Source organism: Colius striatus, chromosome 8 (genome assembly GCF_028858725.1).
Source record: "Colius striatus isolate bColStr4 chromosome 8, bColStr4.1.hap1, whole genome shotgun sequence".
Lineage (NCBI taxonomy): Eukaryota > Metazoa > Chordata > Aves > Coliiformes > Coliidae > Colius > Colius striatus.
In genome coordinates this window covers 20,263,578-20,279,443 of record NC_084766.1, presented here as the reverse complement: position 1 = coordinate 20,279,443, position 15,866 = coordinate 20,263,578, and positions in this window count along the sequence as shown.

Sequence of the window (15,866 nt, the reverse complement as noted above, 5' to 3'; positions counted from 1 at the left end):
TGTGGGTCTCTGTGTTTTTGCTTGAACATTTAGAAGTTTGCATGGTTTACATTTAATGGGAGTGGTGAATAGTCAGATTTGGCTTGATCTTTAATTAAATGGTGTCAAAATTTTCAACAAACTGAAAAGATTAGAAATCCTGTTTTAAAGTATGCTTTCAGTTATTTTTAAAATGAAATTAGTTTTTTCCAAGATGAAAAACTCTTTCCAATTACTTTTTGTTTTGAAAATGCAAAAAAAACCCAATAATCTCTGTTGTGAGTGGTCTTTAGAAGTGACAAATTCTATGAAAACTTTCTGGAAATATTTTGATACTACTAGGTATATTTGTTTTGCAGAATCATGCAGAAACAAGACAAAGATTTTTCCAGTAAAAGGCTAATCTGTGGGTATTTCATAAAGAATTCTTTCACTTGCCAATACTATGGAGAAAGCTGAGCAGCCTGCACAAAGACCTGCTATTGCAGAAGACACAATGTGTTTCAAAACTGCCACTTCTCACATTAGAACAGCCACTGCAGCCTTTTAAGTACTGCCTCTGCATGCAGTGAGCAGGCAATAGCAGCACCTCACTATACCACAAGAGTTTTAGAAAATAACTATGCTTGTTACCCACATGTTGCTTGTAGTTTTTTCTAGCCAGAACATAATTTGTTACACTCAAGCCATGAGCATCTTTATTGCTTCATATTTGTATCTCATTTAACCCTGTTTTTCTCATCTGGGTCCCAGGCTTGGGTGCTGCAGTAGATATGCAAGTGGAAAGTCCCTGTCAGGGAAAGTTGTCAACGAATCTCGCGTTCTTTGTGTCCTCAAAAAGCAGCAGCAGTCCCCATACCTGGCTCTTACAAGCTTTTATCACAGTTTCATCACTCCTGTTTGATCTCTGCATTTATCTCCACCTCCTACACTACTGACCTCATCCCCTATTTGTTACTATAAAACAACAGATCTGCCCATCACATTCAAACGTGCTGAGAACCCTGAAAATGTCCCTGGACCAAAAAAAAGGTTGCCTCCTCTTTCATTAAAGTTACCAGTGTTCTGTTGTGAAGAATTTTTATTTAGAGATATTTGACTCTTTTTTGTTTTGCTTATCCCAGTGCAATTTCTGTTTTCCAGTGAGATTCAAAGTCTTCCTGGAAATAATACCTAGAAATATTTCACAGCTTCCTGCCCACACCCAAACACTTGTGACTCAGATGTTGATTGAACAGAGAGAATGGTTTTTAATTTCTTTTTCAGGGCTGCATTTGTACAGTGAGGAGAACAGTAATTCTCTGGCTAATGGAGAATAATCTGAAATGCATGTTAAGCCTATACAGCCTAGGTCTGCTTTCTTGTACACCCACTCTGTCCTCCCCAATTTACATGTGGTCTTATTAACAACCTGTGTTCGAAATAATATTGTGTGATATTTTTTGCAGCTGGAGTCTGGCCTGACTCATGCTGAAATCAAAGTGTGTTTAGTCCAGCCCTCTTTTTGTCTCTTGCCTTGCTCTGCTTCTGCAGGTTTTGCAGATCAGGCATTTATTTAGAAATGTTTCACCATGTGACCCTCATGCCTGGGTTACTAAAGCATCATGAGCACAGAGATGCCTAATGACAGATTTAGTGGTGGAACACTTGGCATGAGAAGGATTGTCTGATGTGGGGGATACCACCCTGGATTATGAAAACCTGTGTTTAGTTCCTTGCAAAGCAGTCATGGACTTCCTTCCTTCAGCTAAATCACCTCATCTGGCACATGCTTCCATTCCCCATCCATTCAAGGTGGATTACATTTCCCCCTACCTCCAATGAGTGCAGTCAGCTAAATTTTTGCAGGTCCAGGCTAATTTGATATGATAAAGAAGAGGACAAGGACCGGGTCCATAGAACCATAGGTCATTATTAATATTTACAAATATCTAAATGGTGGGTGTCGGGAGCTTGGGACATCCCTTTTTTCTGTTGTAGCTAGTAACAGGACAAGAGGTAATGGGGTGAAGTTGGAACACAAAAAGTTCCATTTAAATATAAGAAAAAACTATTTTACTGTGAGGATGAGGAAGCCCCGGCACAGGCTGCCCAGGGAGGGTGTGGAGTCTCCTTCCTTGGAGGTTATGAAGACCCACCTGGACATATTCCTGTGTGACCTGATCTAGGTGAACCTGCTTCTGCAGGGGGATTGGACTGGATGATCTCTAAAGGTCCCTTCCAACCTCTACCATTCTATGATTCTATGATTTTCATTGAAATATCTGAGTAACCCCTAAAATACAGTTAGTAAATAGCACAAAAGCAAGATGCAACTGATAACTAGGTACATCTGATCACTGTGCACAAGGATCATTTCCTAAGTCTGAGAAATTACTAAATATTGCAATGGGGAGAAAAATTGCTATCAGAAAACAAGGACTTAAGTGAATTTCATGTAATTACTTTCCTGGGAGACATTTAACTTAAATGGATATAAAAGTTCAGTTCTTCCTGCATCTGGGGCTATGTGAAGGCAATGAAAACATACATTAATAGTTAAGGTAATTTTCACATTAACACCTGCCCCTCTCCTAGAGACAGACATCCTGTCTGGCTTGTATACAAAGTCAGTACACATCACTAATTACCACATACTGATGAATTTGTGCTGCTGTGTGAAATGTGGAGTTTCTAAATACTGAGAAGACCTGACACTGGTCTCCTTTGGATCAGAGATCCAACTGTCACCTTACCCTGCAGCTGCCTATGGCAGTGGGATAATTTACTGGGGATAGAGATGCTCAGTACATAGCAAGATGGGATCTAGGAGTCCCTTTCCTAACCAAACTTACCACCCATCATGTAATCTCTGAGTTATTGGTAGGGCTAGTAGTTTTGTAACTCCACATTAATAAATATCTCTCAACTCAGCCTTTTCTCCAGAAAGTATAACAAATTTTTCACAGCTTCAGCTTCTCAGCCATAAAGCCTAATCTTTTGCAGTGACCTGTGTTTCTCCTCATAGTGATATTTCTCCTCTTATTGTTCCTGTCATGGCTTTTTCTGCACAGCCCATCAATTAACAGTGGTGCTTACAAAGACAGGCTTTTATACATAGAGTTAAAACACAGCCACCAGGAATGGGGATTTTAATCTCTCCTTGTATTTCTGTGCAAGTGGCATGAGGTGGAAGTGGCAGGAAAGGATATTCTTGGTGGAGGGTGTGGGAGGTGACAGCCAAGATAAGTCTTCATTTAACACCATTTAAATGTAAGCTGTAGGTGTTAGTGACAGAGGGGAGGTTATGACGGATCAGATAGGATGCTTTGAATAGTTTGCCAAACCAAACTTGTAGGTATTTTCCTTCTTTCTTTTTTTTCATTCTCTTCTCCCCACTTTTGATCAGTGACATATTCAGTGATGGCTGCTGTCAGAGAGTCAGCAAAGGAAGGTGCCCAGAGCAGGATCAGAAATATTGGATACAAAAGGAAATTTTGATATATCAAAGGTATTCAAGCAACCAGAGAACTTCAAAGATTTCCTTCTAGAGATAACAAACAAACTGTTGAAAAGTGCAACTCAAGCTGAAGAAATAAAGTGAAAAAGACCTGAGACTATTTCTACTGGTAAGTAAAAGATCTTTGTTGAATTAAAAAAGGATCAAATAACAATCCTCTTTCACAGTTAAAAAGCAAACCCAAATGATACTGGCATTTTGTTTCTATTCATTTCAGATGCAGACCTTGAGCTCAGAACAAATCTAGAGCTAAATTCTGACAGAAAAACATTCTGGGAATTCACAAAGTGGAGAAGCTCTGTTCTACAAAATTGGATGATATCTTGATGACAGAACAAAGAGTAAAAACATCAGATTTGGAATGTAAGATTCTCAGAAAGTGAAGTTATAAATGTCAGGTTTTGAACAAAATATATCTCACTTTTGCTTTGCTATGTCACTATATATCATATTGATATTAGAAGTAGTATTTTGTTATTAATACCCTCTGGGGAAGTCCAGAAGAAGCCCTTGTTTAAAGTACAAGATTTTTCACAATGAAAATTTTGAAGGGCTCTGCATGTAATGAGTGAGGTCACCTTGCTAATTTGCACAAGTTGCCCTCTAGTTGTCCAGCTGCAGTGAATGAGTTCTGGACTAAGCTAAAATCCTCTGTGTGCTATTAATATTTTTCATGACATTCCCACAAGAGAGATATATTTGAAGAAAAAGCCTTAGCTTAGGAGGTTCATACAGATACAAGGCAATAGTGTAGACCTAGATCTCTATGAACGTAGACATGACTTTCCTAAGTTTAGATCTATTTGTTTGTTTTCACCAAGTCTCATAGGAGAGCAGGTGTGATGGAAAAGAGAGATTAAACATTTGCATGTCACTTGGTCTAAAAAAGCAAAACTAAGGAAAACCTAAATGGCAGCTCTAACTGAGCATCCTAGTGAATGTTGTGAAGGGTTATCCAGACCATTTTGTTGACAGAGAATTGAAATCTCTCTTACAAAATGGAGTAATCATTCAGGCACAACAGATCAGAGAGAGAGATCTTCCAAGATCCAACCTGCTGTCTGTCCTGCTGAGCCACCTAGGCACTTCATGGCTTCTTCCTGTGTTTTCAAAGCCAAGACACAGTGGTGTGATTCAGGAGAATCTGCTTTACCTCATGGATGATGTAAGGTATTCAGAATCCAAAAGTCCTGAATGATAAAGACTCACTTGCTGGTTCCTTGAATACAGATAACTCAGTGCCTCCTAAGTCAGAAGTTGTAACAGAAGTGGTAACCGCCATGCATTCTTAAGTACAGCCTTATGTTCATCTGTGCCAACTGTCCTGAGAAAGACTTAATCACGCAGGATCTGTGTGAAGATGCTGATTTCAGAGTTCTGCAGAGACTGATTTTAGAGTGCTTTGTTTTTTACACATGCAAAACAAAATACACTCCAGGGACAAAATCCACAAGTCATCACACAAACCTATATCAGGAGTCACTAAAATCCATGGATTTTTTCCATATTTCTGTGTGTGTACATAAGATAAGGCACTCTTGGTCCTTGAAGTTACTGAGACATTTAACTGGCATGATTTAATTTCATTTGCCCAGATGCTGCTTGAAGTATTAGATTTCTAAATCCCACATTCACCTATTTTTCTGATGTCTTGAATTTAAAAAGCCACCAAAGCCTTTTTTCCTGGTCTGTGTTTAGTGCATTATCTGTAGCTCAAGCTTGCTCTGAAGGATGGAGGTGCACAGATGTGATACTTGAAATAGATAAAATTCCCGACAGTATCATATATCCACTGTGGACATTCTACTTGCTGAGACCATGATCATAGACATTAAACTAGAGTGGTCTGTTACGGCATTTCTAAAGATCCCACAAAACCTTATGACTGAAAGACTTGCATGAAATTAAAATCTGGTCCCACAGAAAGCTGCTTATGCAAGCAAATACATTTCCTATAGACTTAAAGAGCATCATTTTTTCTAAGGAAGCCATTTTAATGTGACTTCAAATCCTGATCCTAATTGATTGCAAAAATTCTAATCCTGATCAGACATATGTTTATGGGATATTCAGTGAAACGGGATTGTCCCTGAAGAAACCCGTGTGATTCACAGTTACACATGTTACTTCTGAGTTGTGAAAACTTTCAGTGATGGGTTGTGATAAAACATGGTGTAAGTTAATGTTCTGCAGTCAAAACATGGATGCTGGCACAGGACAATGTAAACGCTACCTACTCCATGCAATAATGCTAAAAACACCTTATCAAATTTTGACCCAGAAACACACATGTAGCAAGATAACAAATAACTCATTCTTGGAGAAAGGCCCAACACTGATTTATATCTTGCAACCCAAATAAATATAAAAAGCCTGCCAGAGCTGACCATGTAAATCTTAACCACCTCATATGGTTTCGCTCTATGAAGTGAAAAATATGAGGAAGAAGGTGTTTCTGTGCTGTGAATGAGCTATTCAGGAAAAGTGTTATTTATTGAACTCTATGGGAGGGAAGTTAATTTCAGAAGTTATAAACATGATGAATTATAGCTAATATCTTGGAGGACTTAACTGGAATTGAAAGAAAAAAGGTCCCTGTTTTCATTTAAATAACAATTGGGGTTGAGTCATTTTAAATATAGGCTTACACCTGCCAGGAACTGTCTGATTAGCAATCTTTGAAACAATCATTGAATAATCAGAATGGGAACCATTTCACAAATCAGTGGCACTGGTGTTTTGTGTGTTCAGTTCTCATGGGGACTCACAGGACAGTGATGGGTAATAATTTCAGACTAGGAGTGTTTTGTGACCTATTTGCTTTCTCTCTTTGCTGTTCCTACAGTGTGGATGATCACCTAAGAAACCTGGCAGTGTCGCTGCTCCCAGAGTGAATATTTTCAAGCTAGAATCTGGAAGGAGGTGGGAAAAGAATAATACCTCATTTATTGTCAGGCTCAGTGCAGTGCAGTTTGATTCCCAGAATTTGTGAATAAAGATCCCAGGGTTGTCAGGTTGGGTCACCTAGGGCAAGTCACCTTCAACCCCATTTCTAAAGTTCCCCTCAACTTGGACACTTGGTTTGAGATGCTTTGGGCCTGATTTTCAAGGGGACTGAGTACTTGTAAGGTCCCACAGATACCTCAGGTCTCACACTGTGAGGAGGGCAAAAGGAGATGTGGATATGTGGATGTAGAAGCAAGGATGTTGCATTAGGAAAGTTGACAAGAGACTGTGGTGGTACTGTGTTGTGGTTTAGGCCCATCAGGGAACAAAAGACCATGATTAGCAGGGCAGGGAATGGGTGTTTCAGTAAGTCTATTCTTGATGGCTTCTGCCATTTGTCTCTTCTCAGAGCAGGTGGGCTCCGCACCAGTCCTCCCTGCTCCTCCACGGGATACCTCACATACACGGTGCCCTGCATGGGTAGTTCCAATGTCCATTCATCCCAAAGGCTGCAGCTCCTCTCTGCCTCTTGTGTGGGGCTGCAACAGAAGAGCAGAAAGGTAGAGGCAACTTAGTGTTGAAGAAAGCCACAGAAAGTACCTCCACTCACTGGATTTGTGAGCTGCTGGGTCTTATATTCAGGCTAAAGAGTGTTAGTATCTCCAAGCTACATTTCTTTCTCCATTTACATCACCTTGTCCATGTCCACCACTGTGCACGTGTACACATATATTCCCATTCAGACACCCTCCACACCCCACATGCACATCACCTATATTTGCATCAACAGGCACCAATAGGTCCTTGGACTTTCTAACACACAGATCCCGTTGCTCACAGAGTTGAGACCTGCAGGTGTTTTTTATAACTTTACGGCCTTTAAGATCAAATTTTCATGGCTCCCAACACACAAAGATGTCTCAGCCTTGCATAACCTTGATGTCATGAGCTTATGCTAATAAATCTGAATAAGTAATGGACAGATACAAATCTGGGTAATAGAGTTAAATATCCCTTCTTAACTCAAACATAAACCAGATGTTTTCCATCTACCAGCAGGCCTCCACAATTATCTACACTGCCCCCCCAGCTCCCTGCCAGTCCCTTTCTCCTGGGTATGGATATGATGCATTGCCATAGCTAGCTCAGGGATCAGGTTGCATTAATTCAACAGTACTTTTGTCAGGCAGGTTTGTTGTGTGTCTTTATTCATCTACTTTAAAGAGCCTCCTGTTTTGTTTTGCTTTGTTTAGTTTTGCTCCTCACAGTCACAACCTCTGCTTGGAGTCAGCGCTTTGCATGGGAACTCAGCCCAGACACCCATATGGAAGCTGGAATAATATTTGGTGGTGTTTCCACAATGCAGCAAGTGATATTTACAGGAAGCATATGACCAATAGTTGATACTTGATGTGGACTGTGAGAGAGAGATGTTCGGGTAGAATCTGAGACACGATGTAGTTGTTACACAGCCCTTCATGGGCAGGAGCAGATTTCAGATGTATGGGCTCTTGCACAGCCTCTTGGTGTAATGTAAGGCCACTGGCCCTTTCTACCATTCAAGCAGCTCAGAAGAGCTTTCAAACAGGTGAAATTTGGCAGGCAGAGACCTTCACAGAATCATAGAATCATTTAGGTTGGAAAAGACCTTTAAGATCATTGAGTCCAACCACTCATCTCACACTGCCAAGCCCATCACTAAACCATGTCCCTCAGCACCTCATTTACAGATCTTTTAAGTATCTCCAGAGATAGGAATTTCACCACCTCCCTGGGCAGCCTGTTCCAGTGCTTAATAACTCTCAGTGAAAAAGTTCCTCCTAATTTCCAATCTAAACTTCCCCTGGCACGACTTGAACCAATTTCCTTGTGTCCTATCAGTCATTACTGGAGAGAAGAGACCAACCTCTACCTCACTACAACCTCCTTTCAGGCAGTTGTAGAGAGTGATCATGTCTCCCCTCAGCCTCCTCTTCTCCAGGCTGAATAATCCCAGCTCCCTCAGCTGCTCCTCATCAGACCTGTTCTCCAGACCCTTCATCAGCTTCGTTGCCCATCTCTGGACACACTCCAGCACCTCAATGTCCTTCTTGTAGTGAGGGGTCCAGAACTAGACACAGTGTTTGAGATGCAGCTCCACCAGTGCTGAGTACAAGGGGACAATCACTTCCTTGGTTATGCTGACTACACTATTTCTGATGTTACTATACAATCAAGAGCCCCATAATTTTTACTGTATAACCATTTAATAACCAACAGTGAGTTCTCATAATGCTCTTATGAGCTACCGTGCAGAAAACCATCACTGCAAGTACCACTGGACAGCACTCAGAGAGCGTTGGCAGCCTCACAGACAGCACTCACTGGATTCTTTCTGGCCAGCTCATGGCTGCAGCCCGGAGACCACCTTTACCTGCTGAAGTGGAGAAAACCTGTTGATCTGTGTATCTGGGTTCAACATGATGGAGATGAAAAGATAATGCTGACAATAACCCGCTAAGAAACTCTCAAGATTGATTTAAATTTTTAATAAATAATTTATTTTACTTATCTATTTTTAATTAGAAAAACACTTTCTCTCCCTATCTGGAACAAATTGAGGCCAGTCCAATCTTGTAATTGTATTTCCACAATGTTTTGCCAAGGCAATCAGAGTTGTCAGGACCAAGCTGGCTGCTTTAAGAGTTAAATTTTATTAGCAAGCTTGCTCACAAGTCAGCTGCATGAACTCAAATTTATCCCTTGGATCTGCACAGCACAGCCTCAGCATGAACCTCATGGTTGCTCTACATAGAGAACCCTCCCAGCAGGATGATTAGAATAACGTGTGCAAAGATAGCACCAAAATTCAATTAAAAACTGCACTTTTTACTGGAAACAGATTAGGGACAGCAGCTCTCATGTCAAAAGCCAACTTGCTTCACTGGGACAGAAAATATGGTTTTACAGGAAAGGCCTATTAAGGGGGTTGCATGACTTGGACAGCTGACTCTGGAAGATAGGGGGTCTAAAGTCTGGCACACACTGTATATTTGCTACCAAATTCAATTTCTGGCTTTCAAACTCTGTCATTGTTTTCTTTCCCTTTTCCCCCCTCAAATTCTTTGGAATTTAAGGAGTAATCTTAATTGACCTTGGCTGGCAGTGCAGCCAATGCCTTCAGAAGGTCAAAGCTGGTTGGATGCAAACCAGATCCTAGAGCTCTGACCTCACCATACTCAATAATCTCTAAAGAGAGTCCAAGGAAAAGTGAAGAGTGAACATACTCTTCTCCAAATAGAAATTCCCTCCAGGGCAGGATTTAAGACAGAAAATTTTCCATTCCTGTAGCCTGAGTTGGATCTGTCCACCAAATATTTAGAACTTCAGGATGGCTTTCTGACTTCAGTTGGACTGAATTTTGATCAGTGCTCTTTTCCTGAGGATTTCAGAGATTTCTTTCCTAGCACAAAGTCCAAGGAAATGAATAGCATTAAAAAGAAAAAAATAAAAGAACATGAACATCTGGAATTCAGTCCTCACAAATGGCTGTATATAATCAGGATTAAACCATTACTTTGTCTTGCTTCTTAAATGATGGAAAATTGAATTGTTTTGAATTACAATTCTCTTCGCTAAGAACCTGCTACAGAGAGAGAAGCAAAGAAAGCATTGCTTAAACAGCAGCAGAAGAAGAAGAATTTCAGCTTTTGTAAAACTCTGGTTTCCCCTGCGTAAACTGTTCAAACACTGGAATGTAAAGTAGTGATGAAAAATGAAAGCCATGTCAGCCTAGAAAGCGATATATTAAAGCAAAGTGTTTGGGAGTCAAAGGCCCTTGAATAAATCTATAATACATACTTTATTTTAAGCTCTAAATCTGCTGCTGCTAATCCCCATATGTAAAACCAGAAATCTATTTTCCTGGAAAGCAGCTAAAACTGGATGGAATTTGACATGTCTAACCCAACACTAAGTTATTGTCTTCAATATTTGTTGTATTTCTCACAACCAGCATTATCTCTCTGATGTTTTTAAAAACTACTCTGATACTTTCTTGCATTCCAGTTAGTACAACATAAACCTGGAACCAACAGCTGAGCTCCCTCTCTGCTGCTGCAATAAGCACAGAACTTGTAGGTGGTATCCTAACCTGCTAAACTGCCCCATTTCCTTTGCTGACAGCAGTCAGCATTCACACCTTGCCTTTTCATCAGACTTTGCACACTTTAATGCTGAGCCAATGGTGAAGCCAAGTCTCTTTGTCACCTTTTTACAGTGGAAGCAACTGGGAAAAAGGAGGTTCAAGGAAGTGCCCATGGGCACAGAGTGATGCTATAATAAAAGTAAGGAACTGGAAGTAACATGATCCCATTATTATGACATATGCCACACTGGTAGCAAGGAAATTTGTGTTGGGCCCTTACTACAGCACAGAGGTGATGCGACTTCTGCCATCTGGTTGATGGATCCGCAATCACAAAAAACTTATCTACACAGGAATGCAGATAAGCAGGCACTGCTTTATTATGCAGTGCTGGGAAAACACAGGGGATAGCTACTCCAACCTTAGTTACCATTTTCAGGGTTTTTATACACCTCAAACAAAGGAATTACATTTGACAACAAAAGCATGCATAAAATGTTCATCTATCAGTTTAGCCCTTCACCTTGATTGGTTCCCAACCATCACAAAATTTGCAAACTCACAGTGATTGGTCAAAAAAAGATATCAGTCCCTTTGTTTTAGTAACAACTAAGGTAATAGCCAACTGTAACCTAAGGAATACATTTACCAGGGTCTTGTGGTTAAGATAACAGCTAAGGTAACCTAACAAATACGTTTACCAGGGTCTAAGATAACAGGTCCCTATCAGGTGTGGTATGTAACTCTTGCAGTTTGATCCTTATGTGACTCAAATGAATACTTACTTGATCAATAGATGTTTAAGTTATTTGCAAGTGCTTAGCTAATTGATTGAACTATTACTAGGTGATTAACAAATGCCTAACAAGTGCTTGACTACTTATTGTGGTGATAAGTTGTTAACTAAAAGAATTGTGTATCTGCAAACAATCTCTCACCTTCTCTGAACACTACTTTTGTTTTATGCTGGCACCTGCCTCATCCAACAGCCCCTGGACAGGAGAGGTCAACCAAAGAGAACATAGTGCAGGGGAACTTTCATCCAAGTACCTCTGTGTATGTCTGGGTTATGGATGGAGAAGTGAGAACAGATGCAGTGAAAATATTCAGTTTTAGTTGTTAATCAGAGCTTTAGAAATTATCTTCCTCATTGTGTGAACAGCATAGAGAAAAAAAAATACCTGTTACTGTGAGATTCTGTTACATGAATTTGTGTCTTTTGTGCCCAGCAACAAGAGCTTTAGCCTTGGGTAGAGCTGCTGGGACCCCATGGCCAATGAGGGCAGCAGGGACCTCTCCACTCATCAGTACAAAATAAAAACCCTTCTGCAATGTGGACCTCTAAATACAACATCCAGCTCACTCCCAGAACGGGAGGATTTTCTAAATTTCTTCAGGCAGAAGGCTTTGGTGAAGAGAAGCCCAGTCATTCGGAGGATAAGGGGGATTCACAGACTACCAGCACTCCTCCTGTCAGAGCTAATTCCTCCAGCTTCAGTCCTCACACTTCAGTCTCACCAGATCCTTCAGTCCCTGTTTCTCTCTTCTTTTAATAGAAAAATCTATCGTTTTAGGTTAAAATCAGCAAGTCCCAAGAGGTTTAGTGGTATGGGACTAATCAGCCAGCAAGGACATAATCTGGTCTACACAAGCAGTGACTAACTCCTGACACACTGCTAATGAATAGACCTGATCAATAAATGAAACAAGGCAAAGTTTTTCTTCTGCCAAGTAATACATTATTCTGCCAAAAAATATTTGAAGCAAAATAATCCAAATAATTCTGTTGACTTTCAGTCCCAAGTTTTGATTTTCACTGGTTTTAAACTTCTCTGATCGTTGTGAAGAGGAGGGAGGAGGGGGGAAGAAGGGACAAAGACTCATATTCCTCTCCTTTTTCCCACAGATAAGGGAAACAGAATGGGAGCAAAAAGCCAGTTTAAAGGTCTCTCTCCTTATGCTCTTGGATATTTTATTTCTTCCTCATTTCTGGGCAGGAATTACAGGGGGATGTAATGAGTGAAATGAGGAAGGAGTAAAGGTTTCTTTCTTTTGTCTCCTCTTGTTTGATTTCTTACCCTCCCCCCCACAGACTTTTTACAGGAAGGTAAGAGATTGGATGAAATGATACTAGAAATTCACAAATTCAAATGCTAAAAGCTAAATCCAGACAAAGATGTATTAGGTGATATTGAATTAAAATGTTTAATTTTGATTTACTGAAATTGTTCATTGAAATAGAACGCTTATAAAAATTTGCTTCAAAATAAAATACATACTCCATTGGTAAGGAGACTGTAATTGATCAAGGAATAAGATTAAGAAAGAAAGACAATCATGAAGGAAGCTTCAAATGCAGAAGCAAAGTATTATGGACCCTGATTTTGGATTTCATGACATTTCCGATAATATTTTCCCATTTTCTATAAGGAAATCTAGAAATACCTGTCAGTCTAAACCTTCAAGGCACTGACTTTCCTCAGCACATTGTCATTTCCACTGGAGTGAAGGATCATATCACACTGTGTGCCACCCACTCACATATGTCTGGTGTGAAATTTCTTCAGGCTTCCTCCATATGGGACTGCAATGCTCTGATCATGGAAAAGCTGTCCCCTGTCTCCAGCCTCACTGTGTCACTTGCTGTAAACATGTCTGGTCAATGAGTCTTATTACCATAGGAGGAACTGAGCCATCTCCAGTCAAGTTGTGAAAATTACAAACCTTGGAAAAAATTAAATCACGTTTAATCATTGCCACTGTTGCTTTTACTATGGGAGTCTTTATGCAAGCGAGTCTTCGATTTGTGTTTCTGAGTACATGTTTCCCAACATTCACCTTCAGAGATTTGTTTCACAGGCATCAGCTACAACCACAATGCTCCTTTCAGAGATGCTGCATTGAATACGGAGCCTTCATCACCTTATGTCTAGGAGTCTGTAGTGTACACCATGAAAGCAATGCTTTATGTTGTTAATGGAGCTAGAGGTGTTCTCTAATGTGTTCTCAGTGTTATTGAAATGACTCTATTGTGCTTGAACCAGTCATCTGATATTCTCCAGGCTGAGGAGATAAATGTCAGCTCAGGATGGTATTCCTTTTTTTGTCAAAAGAAGGAGAGGGGACTACCATCTGAAACCATTCAGTTATTTACTAAAGTATGAAGAAAGGGGAAGAAATGGATGGCTTAGTCAGTCTTACCACTTTGTCCTTTAGCACCTCCCTGTTGGAGATAAGGTCTCAAAACTGGGTTGCCTTCTCATCATAGATACCTGGAAGCATCTTTTGTTGCTCTCAAGAATCTTTTGCCTGTATTTGGCAAGCTATGAATTGCTGAAATGTTTCAGTTCCCTTCCTCTGAGTAGTGGCTTCCCTAACATCTCATTCTTGTCCCAGAGATTTTGTCTGCACTGAACACCTGTGTGTCCCTCTGGGGCGTGAAGAAAGGAGACAGATTTTCAACGAAATTTCTCCCCAGCTTCCCAGCCATATTCTGGCTCATGTTGGGCCAAGCACTTCAGTTTTTCTGGCCCTTTTCCCAAGGAGTTTTTCTCTGGTAGAGTGGACTGGGCTGTTTCTTTTTGAGAGATTCTTCTAATCAAGCTTATGATTTATGGTTTAGTTTAGTGATGTGCTTGGCAGTGTGAGGTGAGTGGTTGTACTTAATGATCTTAAAGTCTTCTTTAACCATAATGATTCTATGATGCTTCTATGATTCTAAGCACCATTGGTAGACTTGAAACAAGTCAGGGAGATTTAATGATCTCTTTTCAAGTATTCATGCATCAGGAATCACCAGCACCTCTGAGAAGCCAGAACTGTGGGGAACTGGGGAAGCTGAGCCCAGGGTAGCAGTCTGGGGAAGCAAACTGAGTTGTGTGGATTCTATGTGGGTATCTGTGCTGCATGAAAAGTGCTGCTGAGCAAACAATGTGCCTTCCTGAGTAGTGAGACCAGCAGGAGATGCTGTATGATGTACATGGAACTTCTTTAGCCCAGGACTTGCAGCTGGACTCAATGAGGTGTCTGGAGAGACCTTCCTCCCAGAAGCTCCTCTTTTCTGCTCATGTGCCAGTTTGATTGCTACACTGGCAGTCAGGGATTTGTAGCACAAATACAAAAACTGTGAAAAAGTATCTCCCAATGACCTTCACACCAAGGAAAAACATTGCCTTCCTTATCCTTGGGCCATACACAGCTTTCACAGCTTCAGTACCAGCTTCTGTGGAGCAGACATCATTCTTCTCTTCTCTGCTTATACAGCTGCTTAGCAGTCCTAGGCACCAAGGCGATACAAGTACTGACAGCTAAGCCACAGTAAAGCACTTTCCCACTCAGTTTAACAGCCCTGAAATCCATTTGCCAAAAGAAACTACTGTCTGCTCCACTCACTTTCCTAGTAGCCCATTTTAGAGACAGAGGTCTGTGCCTGTTATTTCTTTGCAAGTTGCCTACCTCCATCAGTAGCCTCTGGAGTGAGCAGTGCTGGTCCCACTCAGTCTACAAGAGAAAACAGGGGACAAGGACCTCCTTGAATTATTTAATTTCAACAGTAGAAAGGCAGAAAAAAATCCTCCTCTTGGTGAATATAATGGGAAAAATGAGATTCATATATATTACCTCATCTCCTTTCCTGCCCTCATGCATTCCTGGTCTGAGCCAGGGGAGTGAGAGCACTAGAATGTAACTTAAAGCCCTCACTTTATTTCATTGTTGCTATATTTAAATATTTTTGGAGGGAAATGTTGCAGGTGGCCTTCTCAAACATGTTGACTGCGTGTAGGGGAAAGGACTGAGAAAGGACGTGATAAGACTTTCAGAAAGGAATTGATAGTCCTCTGGAGGGCTGGTATACTACAGCTGTAAATATTTTAGCCCTCCAATCAAGATGCAAACAGTAGTATGTGACTCAGACACCACCATCCTTACTAGTCAAGGAAGATTTTATGAGTTAGTGCAGTGGAGCTAAGTGAGAAATGCATAATATGCTTGCAGAAAGCAGGATCAGCTCACAAACAGCAAGGAAAGGGGCAGAGAAGAGTTTACCACATTTATACCAGATGACAAGCTTCAAAGTCTGTGCTGTCACATCCATCTGCCCATGCTGCATTGAAATGCACCTGATGATACCAAACATAACATCAGCTTGGCCTGTGCTCTCACTGAGCTTTTCAAGCAGCCCTATACAGCACAATGCACGTGCTGTAGGCATGTAACACACTGTAGATCTGCTTAGTATTGGCAAAGAAAGGGAACATCATGTCTTTTCCAGCTGTAACTCTTGAAAATCCATGGGAAAGTTTTCCTCTCAAAGAT